The sequence below is a fragment of the Rhinatrema bivittatum genome, chromosome 7 (genome assembly GCF_901001135.1).
Source record: "Rhinatrema bivittatum chromosome 7, aRhiBiv1.1, whole genome shotgun sequence".
Lineage (NCBI taxonomy): Eukaryota > Metazoa > Chordata > Amphibia > Gymnophiona > Rhinatrematidae > Rhinatrema > Rhinatrema bivittatum.
Genome location: NC_042621.1, coordinates 242,074,283 through 242,089,912, shown reverse-complemented (window position 1 = coordinate 242,089,912; position 15,630 = coordinate 242,074,283).

Here is a 15,630-nt window from a genome sequence, read left to right as displayed (position 1 = left end):
GCGACGCGTGGGGAATCACGTGACGCCGCGTCACTCTGACGTGGCGCCGACGTCACGTGATTCCCCTCGGGTTCGCTCTCGGAACCTTCGTTGGGCCCAAAAGGCACTTTTGGCCAGCTTGGGGGGGTCAGGAGGCCCCCCCAAGCTGGCCAAAAGTTTCTTTTGAGCCCAACGAGGGTTCCGGGAGTGAACCCAAGGGGAATCACGTGACGCCGCGTCACTCTGATGTGGCGCCGACGTCATGTGATTCCCCTCGGGTTCGCTCCCGGAACCCTCGTTGGGCCCAAAAGGCACTTTTGGCCAGCTTGGGGGGGGTCAAGAGGCCCCCCCAAGCTGGCCAAAAGTTCCTTTTGAGCCCAACGAGGGTTCCGGGAGCGAACCCGAGGGGAATCACGTGACGCCGACGTCACGTGCTCCTTGCAAAGGAGTTCAGGAATGGCGTCCTGACCCCGCTGGACCACCAGGGAGTTTTGGTAAGTCTTTGGGGGGGGAGGATTAAGGCGGGTGAGGGGTTTAAATTTTTATTTGCACATATGGACATAGACTCAACTTATGGAATTCTCCATAAGTCCATATTGACCGCAAATGGGACCCCCATTCGACTTATGGACTTATGAACTTAAACTTTTGGTCTGCACATCCCTAGTTGCTGCATCCAATCCCCTCTTTTTACCCACAATCTGTTGAGATAGATAGGAAGATGTGGAATTAGATCCTGCATAAGAGCAATACATTATTGTACTTTCCCTTGGTTGCCACTTAACCTGTTACCCCCCTGGGTGTGGCATTTTACTGGACTGTTAGGCATCTATGGACGCTGTATGCTTTACCCCAGCATTTGGGAACATTATGTGATTAAGATGTATTTGGCCTTATCTTTGCTTATCTTAGCGATAATGGGAGTATGGATGGAATAAGTTATGTTGAGGTCAACATAATATTAAAGAACGGGGAAGTATAACTAGAAGTTAAAAATGCCATAAGAGGGTAAAGACATTTTTTTTTTCTGACCTGAGTTCTGAGGCTGTGGAAAGCATTGCTAGGATGTGGCTTGCTGTATTTTCTCTGGTTGTTTGCCTGGGGGGAGGACCTGTTGTGGCTCAAAGTAAAAGTACCTGAAGCTGTATGACAAGAGTCTCTAAGTGACAAGCTGCAGGGAATGAAGGAACAAACAGACAGTGTCTTGTTATCAGTGCTGGTAGGAAAGTAACACCTCCGGTGGACTTTGAATCCTTGGGGGAGGTGGGGAGAATGAGTTGTAAAGTGGGTTTTTTTCTGTCTTCACATCCAGTTATAAGAGGTGGGAGAGACTGAAGTAGAATTACTTCAGCAGGAAGAGCAAGACCAAAGATTCTGATTGTCAGCTTGCTGTGTCAGTTCTGCCAAATCCAAGGTTTATGGGAACTCCATGCTGAGAGATATGCTAATGACCAGCCCCTATGAGCTAGAGAGGTTTACAAGTGGAGAGACAGGACACAGAGAGAGAAGGGCATATTGCTTTTGGCTCCTTTTATAGGGATCTCTTTGGTTGAAATTCAGAGGGAATTGTTTGATATTACACTCAAAGTAGAACGTGTGCGACTGAAAGGAAGAAATGAGATTGTGATTTAAAGATTTTGTTCATATTAGAGCAATCCAGGTAAGAATTGGGGCAGCATAAGTATAGTAACAGTCAGTTACTTAAAATTTCAACCAAGACGTGGAGATCTTCATTGGCTTAGTTCAGTTACACTGTTGTAGTGAGAAAATTTACTGAGTTTGAGAAATTGAGGTGTATAAAAATGCTGTATTAATATTCTTACTTGTTAACTAAAAAGTGTAAACTTTTCAGACTGACCTCACTGTGAACCTTTGCAGCATAAATTGATAGAACTGGAACGTTAATGGGCTTTTGAAGTTATACAGCATAAGTACTTAACTCAGTTCTGGCCTGAGAGTGACTGGGCAATTTAAGTGACTATTCTGTGTTTCTTATGGAACAGAACTAGATATTTCTGAGTCAGTTTTAACATAAACCCTATGGGGCGGATTTTCAGAGCCCTGCTCGCGTAAATCCGCCCAAAACCGGGCGGATTTACGCGAACAGGGCCCTGCGCGCTGGGAAGCCTATTTTACATAGGCCTCCCGGCGCGCGCAGAGCACCGGGACTCGCGTAAGTCCCGGGGTTCTCCGAGGGGGGCATGTCGGGGGCGTGTCGGGCGGGCCCGGTCGTCGCGGCGTTTCGGGGGCGTGTCGACAGCGTTTTGGGGGCGGGTACGGGGCGTGGCTACGGCCCGGGGCGGTCCGGGGGCGTGGCCGCGCCCTCCGTACCCGCCCCCAGGTCGCGGCCCGGCGTGCAGGAGGCCCGCTCGCGCGCGGGGATTTACGCCTCCCTCCGGGAGGCGTAAATCCCCCGACAAAGGTAAGGGGGGGTTTTAGACAGGGCCGGGTGGGTGGGTTAGGGAGGGGAAGGGAGGGGAAGGTGAGGGGAGGGCAAAGGAAAGTTCCCTCCGAGGCCGCTCCGATTTCGGAGCGGCCTTGGCGGGAACGGGGATAGGCTGCGCGGCTTGGCGCGCGCCGGCTATACAAAATCCATAGCCTTGCGTGCGCCGATCCAGGTTTTTAGCAGATACGCGCGGCTCCGCGCGTATCTACTAAAATCCAGCGTACTTTTGTTTGCGCCTGGAGCGCAAACAAAAGTAGGCTATTCGCGCGCCTTTTAAAATCCGCCCCTATGAGAACAGTAATATATCAGAGGAGTGGAACTATAAGTAAGCTTAAGCTGTTTTTCACATAAGAGCTCTAGGAGTGCCAGTGTGTGTGTGAAAAGATTTTTGAATCAACCTGAACAAAATCATTTTCCCTCTTTCAGTGAGTTTAGGGTGGGACTGATTATCCTTTATTTTACACACTAAGTCCTGGATTCTCCATTCTCGCACAGAATGGTGAATCCAGCGGTAACGGGGGGTGGGGGGAGAAGGGGGGCAGGCCTGCGAAAGCCATCAGCCATCGCACCACTGCGGTGTTATCGCTGCCAGCTTTTGCACCCAATAGCGCCACTGTGAAAGGTGGCGCTATTGGGCGCGCTACTGGCGGCGATAACGTGGCTTACCTTATCACCGCCAGTGAAGACAGCACTAAGTCCGCCTCTTCGCCGCCCCGACTCCTCCCCTTGCCGCCCTGACTTCGTCCCCGCTTGCTATCGCATGCGTGTGATAGCCTCTTATCGCTATGCTATACAGATAGAAAATGACCTCCTAAGTTAGACCAGTTCAATAAGACATTAAAGACACCACATTTAGAAACATTTTTTATTTATTCATTTTATACATTTAAACAAAGATAACTTTGTCTTGAAACAAAAGTGAATACTCGTAAGAAATATATTATTTATACATATCTTCTCAAAACAGAAATATTTCTCACTTTTATATTATCTGAATAATTTACTTAGGAGAAAATCAGAAATCGAATGAGGAGATATATAGATATGAAACAAAAATACACTTAGTTAAGCTCACCTGAAAAAAACCCCACGCTATATTCTTAAAGCACATACCTAGCTCTTATTTAAATTGTGGGACCTTGTATTCTAGTGTTTAAGAATTCCCTTAACTGTTCGGGATTATAGAAAATATAAGTATTACCAGAGTGCTCTATTACACACTTAGCTGGATAACAAAGTAAAAAGCTAGCCCCCAAAGAGACAACTTCTGAACGCATAACAAGAAAGGCTTTATAGAGTAACTGAGTCGCTCTGGTTAAATTAGGAAAAATGCATACTAAACCTCCTAAATAGGTAGTATTCATATTTTTAAAATAACTTTTCATTATTTGGGCTTTTATCATATTCAGAAAATAATGAAACAAATAGAACTGTTCTTTCGGCAATTTCATAACCTGAACTTTCAAACATTCAGATAGATTGCTGATGTCTCCAACTTCAGCTGCTGGTGAAATCTGAAACCGGCTCTGTCTCTGTTTAAGAAATAATATCTTTTTCACAGCCGGGATTTTATCTGCAGGCATTTTCAAGATTTCCCCAAGGTATCTCTTAAAAGTTATTAAGGGGAGACTTCAATTACCCCAATATAGACTGGGTAAATGTATCATCGGGTCACGCTAGAGAGATAACGTTCCTGGATGGAATAAATGATAGCTTTATGGAGCAATTGGTTCAGGAACCAACGAGAGAGGGAGCAATTTTAGATCTCATTCTCAGTGGAGCACAGGACTTGGTGAGAGAGGTAACGGTGGTGGGGCCGCTTGGCAATAGTGATCATAATATGATCAAATTTGATTTAATGACTGGAAAAGGAACAGTGTGCAAATCCAAGGCTCTCGTGCTAAACTTTCAAAAGGGAAACTTTGATAAAATGAGAAAAATTGTTAGAAAAAAACTGAAAGGAGCAGCTACAAAAGTAAAAAATGTCCAAGAGGCGTGGTCATTGTTAAAAAATACCATTCTAGAAGCACAGTCCAGATGTATTCCACACATTAAGAAAGGTGGAAAGAAGGCAAAACGATTACCGGAATGGTTAAAAGGGGAGGTGAAAGAAGCTATTTTAGCCAAAAGATCTTCACTCAAAAATTGGAAGAAGGATCCAACAGAAGAAAATAGGATAAAGCATAAACATTGGCAAGTTAAATGTAAGACATTGATAAGACAGGCTAAGAGAGAATTTGAAAAGAAGTTGGCTGTAGAGGCAAAAACTCACAGTAAAAACTTTTTTAAATATATCCGAAGCAGAAAGCCTGTGAGGGAGTCAGTTGGACCGTTAGATGATCGAGGGGTTAAAGGGGCACTTAGAGAAGATAAGGCCATCGCGGAAAGATTAAATGATTTCTTTGCTTCGGTGTTTACTGAAGAGGATGTTGGGGAGGTACCCGTAATGGAGAAGGTTTTCATGGGTAATGATTCAGATGGACTGAATCAAATCACGGTGAACCTAGAAGATGTGGTAGGCCTGATTGACAAACTGAAGAGTAGTAAATCACCTGGACCGGATGGTATACACCCCAGAGTTCTGAAGGAACTAAAAAATGAAATTTCAGACCTATTAGTAAAAATTTGTAACTTATCATTAAAATCATCCATTGTACCTGAAGACTGGAGGATAGCAAATGTAACCCCAATATTTAAAAAGGGCTCCAGGGGCGATCCGGGAAACTACAGACCGGTTAGCCTGACCTCAGCGCCAGGAAAAATAGTGGAAAGTGTTCTAAACATCAAAATCACAGAACATATAGAAAGACATGGTTTAATGGAACAAAGTCAGCATGGCTTTACCCAGGGCAAGTCTTGCCTCACAAATCTGCTTCACTTTTTTGAAGGAGTTAAACATGTGGATAAAGGTGAACCGGTAGATATAGTATACTTGGATTTTCAGAAGGCGTTTGACAAAGTTCCTCATGAGAGGCTTCTAGGAAAAGTAAAAAGTCATGGGATAGGTGGTGATGTCCTTTCGTGGATTGCAAACTGGCTAAAAGACAGGAAACAGAGTAGGATTAAATGGGCAATTTTCTCAGTGGAAGGGAGTGGACAGTGGAGTGCCTCAGGGATCTGTATTGGGACCCTTACTGTTCAATATATTTATAAATGATCTGGAAAGAAATACGACGAGTGAGATAATCAAATTTGCAGATGACACAAAATTGTCCAGAGTAGTTAAATCACAAGCAGATTGTGATAAATTGCAGGAAGACCTTGAGAGACTGGAAAATTGGGCATCCAAATGGCAGATGAAATTTAATGCGGATAAGTGCAAGGTGATGCATATAGGGAAAAATAACCCATGCTATAATTACACGATGTTGGGTTCCATATTAGGTGCTACAACCCAAGAAAGAGATCTAGGTGTCATAGTGGATAACACATTGAAATCGTCGGTTCAGTGTGCTGCGGCAGTCAAAAAAGCAAACAGAATGTTGGGAATTATTAGAAATGGAATGATGACATGTGTAGATGTGAATCGGTAGATGTGAATCGGTTATTTACTCTTTCGGATAGTAGAAAGACTAGGGGACACTCCATGAAGTTAGCATGGGGCACATTTAAAACTAATCAGAGAAAGTTCTTTTTTACTCAACGCACAATTAAACTCTGAAATTTGTTGCCAGAGAATGTGGTTCGTGCAGTTAGTATAGCTGTGTTTAAAAAAGGATTGTATAAGTTCTTGGAGGAGAAGTCCATTACCTGCTATTAACTTCACTTAGAGAATAGCCACTGCCATTAGCAATGGTTACATGGAATAGACTTAGTTTTTGGGTACTTGCCAGGTTCTTATGGCCTGGATTGGCCATGGCCACTGTTGGAAACAGGATGCTGGGCTTGATGGACCCTTGGTCTGACCCAGTATGGCATTTTCTTAAGGGCAATTCTCTAATTATCTTGGAGAAATTGGAAATTCTTAAATTTAATTGCCTTAAATAATTTTCAACTGTTTCCAGTCTCCGTGCTGAAGATACCTGTTCTTTAATACACACGGCATTTGAGTCAGAAACCTTTTTCAAATCGGCTTTAACCTCCAGTTAAGTTCTTGTTTGTTCCTCCTTTTGCAATTTAGTGTGAATATCGACAGAGTCCACTTTTATAGCGAGGTCTTCCGCATGCTGGGCCTGTTCATTAAACACTGTAACTATGCCCACAATCAGATCCCACAAGGAATCTAAGGTTACAACCTCAGGTCTTGTAATCTCTAGGGGTTTCAACACATGACTTCTCCCTACCTCCACTTCTCATACTGCTGTTCCACTTATCTGCGGGAGCATTTCTGCACCTCCTCCACTCCTCACCGAGTCCTCCGGATGAAGTGGTGCTGGAAAAAGCCTCTCCTGGTCCGTTGCAGGGTCGAGTAGCCCTCCCAACAGTGTCGACCTGATGACATCACTCTCCGGTGACTATGTCTACTTGGTGCTGGTAGGAGGAGATGTTCGCGGCTGTATTCTTGGCTCCGGCGGGATCAACGATGTCTCCCCAGGTGGCGATTGGGCTCCTCCACCAGTCCCACCAGTGGGGCTCAAGACCCCAATCATCGCTGTGGCCGTTGCAAACTGATGTATTGTCCTGCGGGAAGCTGGGGTTTGGGTAGGTACACCCTAACCTTACCCTTTCTTTTGTGCGGCATTGCAAAGGAAAAGTCAAAGAAATTGAAGTAATTTTCAGAGAAATGCAAGAGCGGTCAGCGTTTACATCCATTCAGGGAGCCATCTTGGATTTTCTCCTAGAAACATTATTTAAACACATCTTCGGAAGAGGGGGTCACAGATAGTGTATTCAGGGAACACATGCTTTTATTTATTTAAAGATAGGTAGGACTTCAACACCTACATCAGAGGACGGAGAGAAGAGGAGAAGACAGACTTCCTTCAGCCATCTGCATCCAATACCTGGAAAAGACAAAGGGAGAGCTGCAGCGAGGAAAATAGGTCCTGGTCTGGAAGGATTACAAGACGGCTAAGTGAAAGCATCGTGCACCACAAAATTAATGGCCAACACAATATAGTAATAATTTGAGAAAGCTACATATATACACTAGAGATGTGAATCGTGTGATCGATCGTCTTAACGATCGATTTCGGCTGGGAGGAGGAGGGAATCGGATCGTCGCAGTTTGGGTTTTTTAAATATCGTGTAAATCGTGTAAATCGTGTAAATCGAAAACCGGCACACTAAAACATCCCTAAAACCCACCCCGACCCTTTAAAATAAATCCCCCACCCTCCCGAACCCCCCCAAAATGCCTTAAATTACCTGGGGTCCAGAGGAAGGGTCCCGGTGTGATCTTTACTCTCGGACCTCCTCCGGCCATACGGCGTATGGCCGGCGCCATTTTCTGTACGGAAAAACAATTTGCGGCAGGAGATCGCTCCCGGACCCCCGCTGGACTTTTGGCAAGTCCTGTGGGGGTCAGGAGGCCCCCCCAAGCTAGCCAAAAGTCCCTGGGGGTCCAGCGGGGGTCCGGGAGCGATCTCCTACGCTCCTGCCGTCGGGGGACAAAAAAACAAAATGGTGCCGGTGCTACCTTTGCCCTGTCGTATGACAGGGCAAAGGTAGAACCGGCGCCATTTCTACAATGCACAGGAGGTCCGAGAGTAAAAGATCACACCGGGACCCTTCCTCTGGACCCCAGGTAATTTAAGGCATTTTGGGGGGGTTCGGGAGGGTGAGGGATTTATTTTAAAGGATCGGGGTGGGTTTTAGGGTTGTTTTAGTGTGCTGGTTTTCCTGCCTTCCCCCTTCCCCTCCCCCTTCCCCCGATTTACGATTTTTTGACGATAAATCGGGGGAATTGTTATTGTATCGCGGCTCTAACGATTTTTGACGATTTAAAATATATCGGACGATATTTTAAATCGTCAAAAAATGATTCACATCCCTAATATACACTGCATAGAAGTGAAAATAAGGAAACTGCTGTGCCACTACTGGTAACAAACATATTTACCTTCTTTGATGCATCACATCTGAGGATCAGCTTGAACACCCGAGGAAAGAAAGTTTTGAAAGGATCATTTTCTTTTATAATTAACTTTGGAAAGAGTCGCACACACAACAGCGTTTGAAGTCAGATGAACATTTTGAAAGTGCTTTTCTGCCATGATTTATCTTATGAAAAGTAATCACGACTCTTCAATCAATAATAAGTTTTATGTGTTTGGAAACACTGCTTTTCGCTAACCACGTACAGGAGTATGCTCCTTCATTGCTATATATGAAAGACATTTTGCTGCTGAACTTATGACTCTTTGAGATTTATATGGACATTAATCTTACTTAGTTAATTTTGTATGAATATTTTAGTGAGTGAATGGGACACCAAACACACACATATATATATATATATGTGTGTGTGTGTTTGTGTGTGTTTATTTATTTATTTATCTATTTGCCTATTTATTTATTTGCCATCATTCCAAGTGAAGATCACAATGGTTTACAAAAGTAACAAGCATCATTAGGTCACTACATTATGATGTAACACATTAGCAAAACACAAATTTTTGTAAGATACATTTTGGGGTTGAATACTCTTTGACAAGATACACATTTTGGTATGTTATATACATTGGAGGAACTCAAGTGGGTCATATGACTAAGCTGATGTGCTTATATGTCTCAGCTGAGGGTGGGGGCAATAGGTTAGTAGGATAGGGATTCTATTTAGTAAATTTACATAGTTGTAGGAGGTTGTCATGAGCTACTTTGTTCTCATTACTTGTTATTGTTTTTTGTTCTTGTTATTATTAACTCTGCATTCAGATAGAGTTTGTTAAGATATAAGTTTAAGGTTTAAGGTTTATTATTATTTATATACCGTTGTCTCAGCGAGCCTTCACAGCGGTTTACAATATAAATAAATATACAGTGGAGAAATTACATTCAGTCATAAAAGATAAAAACAGCTAAATTTAAAGGAAAGAAATTACAAGAAAATATAGCTGTTAAAATATAGAAATGTAAATAAGAACTATAAATATTAAACAGATAAAACCAATAAAAACAATAAAACTATATACATTGCAACATTGCCTGAGGATTAATAGAAAGCAGCCTGCGCTTAATTTTCAATATATGCTGCATTGAATAACCACGTTTTCAATTCTGCTTTAAACTTGCTTTTTTCCCGCTGTGTCTTTAATTGAGTTGGTAATGAGTTCCACATTTTTGAGCCTGCGATGGATAACGCTCTTTCTCGAATTTGACTAAGATGTGCTGACTTTATTGTGGGGATTGATAAAGCCCTTTGTCAGCCGATCTCAAGTGACATTGTGGAGTATGCAGTCTCAATGCTGCATTTAACCATTCTGTTCTTTCTCCATAAATTATATTATGAATTATACATTCAGCCTTATACAGGATTCTATAATGGATAGGTAACCAATGCAAGGTTATTAATGTTGGAGTAATGTGATCAAACTTCTTTTTTCCTGTTAAAATTCGAGCCGCTGTATTCTGAAATACCTGGAGAGGTCTGATGGTGGATTGAGGTAGGCCTAAAAGAAGAGCGTTGCAATAATCTAGATTGGCGAACAGTAAAGCCTGTAATACAGATCTAAAATCGGAAGGTTCCAGTAATGGCTTCAATTTTCTTAAAGTTAAAAGTTTAAAATAGCCATCTTTTAACTTGGTTGCGATATGTTTTTTCATATTAAGCTCTGAATCTATTATTACTCCCAAATTTCTGGCAGAAGATGAAGGCATCAAATCAATGTTTTCAAATCTAAAAGCAGGAATCTTGTGACATAGGATTCTGAAAGAATTTAAGTTAGATTTTAAGCATTTTTAAAAAGCCAGGTTTTGAGCTCATACTTGAATATCTTTCTTTCTGGAATTAGTTGTATTGTCTCTGGTAGTGAGTTCCACAGTTATTGAGAACATGTGCTCTCTTATTTGTGTCAGGTGTGTGCTCTGATTTGTAGGTACAGTTAATAGTCCTTTGTTTTGGGACCTTAGGGTTCATTGTGGAGTGTATGGTTGACGTGTCACTTCTATTAGTCCTGGGTTATCATTATGGATGATTTTAAAAATTAGAGTTAAAACTTTGAAATATTTTCAGTATTGTATATATACACCCGAGACAGAATAAGATATCGAGTTAACTCATATCTCAGTAAATTCCCTATTATCAGGTAACAGTACCAGACAGGGAATAAGAAAGATGAAATCCTAAAGATTTTTAAAGATGGCGCCGGCCATCTAGTGCTCCTACCATGTGACAAGGGCTGGCCAATGGCACGGATACCCTGTCATATGGTAAGGGCAAAGGGCCATCGGCGCCATTTTTATTAGTGGCAGTCGACGGCCCGAGAGCGGGAGATTGCTCCCGGCGCCCCAACTGCACCACTAGGTAATTTTAAAACATTTTTTGGGGGGTCGGGAGGGTGGGGGAGGCTAAGGGGTCAGTTTTAAAGGGTCAGGGTGGGGTTTTTTTATCGGGCCATCGGCACCATTTTTATTAGTGGCAGCTGACAGCCCGAGAACAGGCGATCGGTCCCGGGGCATCCACTGGACCACCAGGTAATTTTAAAACATTTTGGGGGGGTTTGGGAGGGTGGGGGAAGGTAAGGGATTAGATTTAAAGGGTCAGGGTGGGTTTAGGGGTTGTTTTGGTGTGCCGGTTTTCCCGCCCTCCCCCCAAATAACTCCTGTTTGTGGACACAAACCCGATTAACGATTTTTCACGATAAATCGGGGAAATTTCTATTGTATCGCACTCTTTAATGATTTTTGATCGGACGATATTTTAAATCGTCAAAAAACGATTCACATCCCTAGTACCTAGCAACCTTTCCCCAAAAAAACATAAGAACATAAGAATTTGCCATTCTGGGTCAGACCAAGGGTCCATCAAACCCAGCATCCTGTTTCCAACAGAGACCAAACCAGGCCACAAGAACCTGGCAATTACCCAAACACTACAAAGATCCCATGCTACTGATGCAATTAATAGAAGTTGCTATTCCCTAAGGGGGGGATTTTAAAAGCCCTGCTCGCGTAAATCCGCCCGGATTTACGCGAGCAGGGCCCTGCGTGCCGGCGCACCTATTTTCCATAGGCCTGCTGGTGCGCGCAGAGCCCAGGGACTCACGTAAGTCCCGAGGTTTTTTGTCGGGGGAGTGTCGGGGGGCGGGGCCGACCGACGCGGCGTTTTGGGGCGGGACGCGGCATTTCGGGGGTGGGCCCAGGGGCGTAGTTTCGGCCTGGGGCGTGGCCGCGCCCTCCGGAACCGCCCCCGGGTTGCGTCTCGGCGCACGTGGATTTACTTCTCCCTCCGGGAGGCATAAATCCCTGGACAAAGGTAGGGGGGGGTTTAGATAGGGCCGGGGGGGGGGGTGGGTTAGGTAGAGGAAGGGAGGGGAAGGTGAGGGGAGGGCGAAAGAGAGTTCCCTCCGGAACGGAGGGAACGGAGGGAACGGAGGCAGGCTGCGCGGCTCGGCGCGCGCCGGCTGCCCAAAATCGGCAGCCTTGCGCGCGCCGATTCAGGATTTTATAAGATACGCGCGGCTACGCGCGTATCTTATAAAATCCAGCGTACTTTTGTTGGCGCCTGGTGCACCAACAAAAGTACGCAAACGCGCATTTTTTAAAAATCTACCACTAAGTAAACTTGACTAATAGCAGTTAATGGACTTCTCCTCCAAGAACTTTTCCAAGCCTTTTTTGAACCCAGCTACACTAACTGCACTAACCACATCCTCTGGCAACAAATTCCAGAGCTTAATTGTGCATTGAATGAAAAAGAATTTTCTCCGATTAGTCTTAAATGTGCTACTTGCTATCTTCATGGAATGCCCCCTAGTCCTTCTATTATCTGAAAGTGTAAATAACCAATTCACACCTACTCGTTCAAGACCTCTCATGATCTTAAAGACCTGTATTATATCGCCCGTCAGCCTTCTCTTCTCCAAGCTGAACAGCCCTAACCTCTTCAGCCTTTCCTCATAGGGGAGCTGTTCCATCACCTTTATCATTTTGGTTGCCCTTCTCTGTATCTTCTCCATCGCAACTATATCTTTTTTGAGATGCGGCAACCAGAATTGTACACAGTATTCAAGGTGCGGTCTCACCATGGAGCGATACAGAGGCACTATGACATTTTCCGTTTTATTAACCATTCCCTTCCTAATAATTCCTAACATTCTATTTGCTTTTTCAACTGCTGCAGCACAGTGAGCTGACGATTTTAAAATATTATCCACTATGATGCCTAGATCTTTTACCTGGGTGGTAGCTCCTAATATGGAACCTAACATCGTGTAACTACAGCAAGGATTATTTTTCCCTATATGCAACACCTTGCACTTGTCCACGTTTAATTTCATCTGCCATTTGGATGCCCAATCTTCCAGTCTTGCAAGGTCCTCTGATAAGTTCCTCTGAATTAGCCCAGCTATTGATTCTATAGTGCTTGGTGAAGGAGTGCAAGGAGGCCCAAGTGGCCGCACTGCAGATCTCCTCTGGAGGCACCCTCGACACCTCCACCCATGATATGGAATATGCCTAGAGACCTGATGGCAGCTCTTTGCCTTTCAAGGTATAGTCAAAAATTTCAAGGTATAGTCAAAAATTTATTTTACTTTATTATATATATTTTGATTTGTTTATATGCCATTATTCTACTTTAATTAGTTAAACTGTATAGATTATATCATATAATATAATTTTTATTTATTACTATGTTAAACTATAATAGTTATTTATCACTATGTTTAATATGTTAATTGTCGTCTAGTTATATTGTTCCATCGGTTCTACTGTTTTATGTAAAGCCCCTCTCTCTGTTGGGCAGTTTTTCGTTTTCGTTTTATGTAAACCGGAGTGATTTGTAGTCTCTACAAGAATTTCGGTATGTAAAAATTAAAAATAAATAAATAAATAAATAGTCTGTGCCTATTGCCTTCTTAATCCATTTGGCCAGGGTTGCTTTAGGGGCTGCCTCCCCTTTGCATGGGACACCAAACAATATGAACAGCCTGTGAGATCTGAAGAAGCAGTTGAAGTAGCGACCAAGGGTTCCCGATCTCCTTGGATGAGAATTAGCTGGAGCCTCATCCTGTTCCCTCTTCTCCTTGCCTGCAGGCTCACCACCTGATTGTCCTTTTGGGGGAAGGGAGGGGGGACCTGGGATGCTCTGTGGGTGGGAGAGAATTGCAGAGGAGGGTTGAGGGAACCTGCCACTCTAGGGAGCCTTTTGGTTCCACAGGAGGGACATCTCCTCCCCCTCAACATGTCACCGAGAGCAAGCTTCCTGGCAAGTTCCCTTTTACACCTGCTAACTGAGCTATGGAAGTGAAATCGCAGTTGTCTTTTCTCTGCAGTGTTTGGGTGGGTGCTCTAAGTTAAGTTGGTGGGGGGTCAGGTGGAAGTTCTGGAGGGTCTGGATGAATTGGAGATGGTGTTGGCTACTGGTGGAAGTATATGCACAAGTATTTTCAGAAATATAATACACGCATTCTTTATAAAATACATGCCTCTATATATAACTCAGGCTTATTACATGCACATTTAGAATTATTACATGCATAAAACACTTGAGTGTAATGTTAAAAGAAAATGGGAAGAGAAAGGATGTATTTTCCTGCCTTACAAATATATGTGCCTAATGAATCACTGCACATACTTTGGGGGCAGCAATGTGTGGTATTTTATAAACTGTGTAACTCCTACCTCACAGTTTATATACTTTTAGCTCAATTTTATTTTTTGGTTCAGCATTTCTTGTGAATTACATTTTGCCATACAAACAAAAAACAGAGAGTGATGTTGCAGTTTCAAATGGAAAACGTCTTCAAATTTATTACATAAACATTACCCTCAAGCAAACATTATGATGTTGTCCCATAATATAAGAATACAAAAACTATCAGCCCAGTACAAAACCCCACTAAACTATGGAACCATAATAAAATATTAGAAAGAAAGGACAAAATGCTGAATGCCAGAATTTAACATATTGTTTACTGAAACTGGAGTGATTGTGCAGTTTCACTAGGTAGGTTATTTGCTTATTCTAGGAAAATACAGCATGAATTGAAACAATGGATGTATGTTCTATAAATAACATTTCTATTTGTAGCATAGGTTGAGTATTCAGTTTTTCTGATCTCATGCTCATTTACAGAGTCAGTGTTTAGTTATTAAGAGCACGTATAAGGCAAGTCACATTGAAATTAGATAATGGGATGTATTCCATGAGCAAGCTCTAGCTGAAAGCAATTGAAAAGGGTTTGGTTGGTGACCCAAACAAATTTGTTTAGGAAAAGCTTTGTAGTGCAGAATTGTTTCCAATCAATAGCCTTCAAGCTTCTTTTTATGTGTATTTTATTAGTCTAATCAGATTTAATTCATTAAATAGATTTCCTGATTAACTATCCGCTCAGTGTATCCTTCTGTGCTCAATATGAAATCCAAGAAACTGTATAAATGTAACAGTGAGTTAGCTGATGTACCCTTTGAATATTTTTCCCCTCTGTGTCAACATAGCTTTAATAGTAAATTGGATACTGGTGGCCTAACACTCTTGCTTTCTTATCATCTGGGAGCTGACTGCACTTCTTGCTTGGCCTCAGGTGGTGTACAATCTTACTTATTTACAGCATGTGCTGTTTGAATATGCTGAATTGGTAGAAAGTCAAGAGACATAACCAGTGAAAGTGAAAATCTATTTTGTGGTTTCCCAAGTGTGCTGTACTCATCAGAAGGCTCAATGGGACATCACTAATTGTGAAGCTACAGTGTTGTAAAATATTGGAATGTCTTAGGACTTGGTGCCTTCCATCATTTTACCTGCACTATTAAAAAAGTGAAACAGATGCCAGCAAGGGAAATCTGAAAATTATCCTTACTGTAAAGTAACAAATGTTCATTTTTAAATTTGAATTTTAGTATATGTTTCATGTTCTTAATCTAGAGCTTCCAGGATTGCTAACCCAATAAAATGTTTTGGGGTTTGTTTTTTTTAATTGACAGTCGTCAGATTTATATTTAACTTTTTTTTTTTTTTTGGATACGTGTTTTATGTTGCCATCTGTACACAGCTGCATTTACTACGCCAGGGTTTTCGAAACCTGCCCTGGTGATCCCACAGCCGGCCGGATTTCAGCAACGAGTATACATGAAATAAATGTGCCTATAATGGGTCTATAATG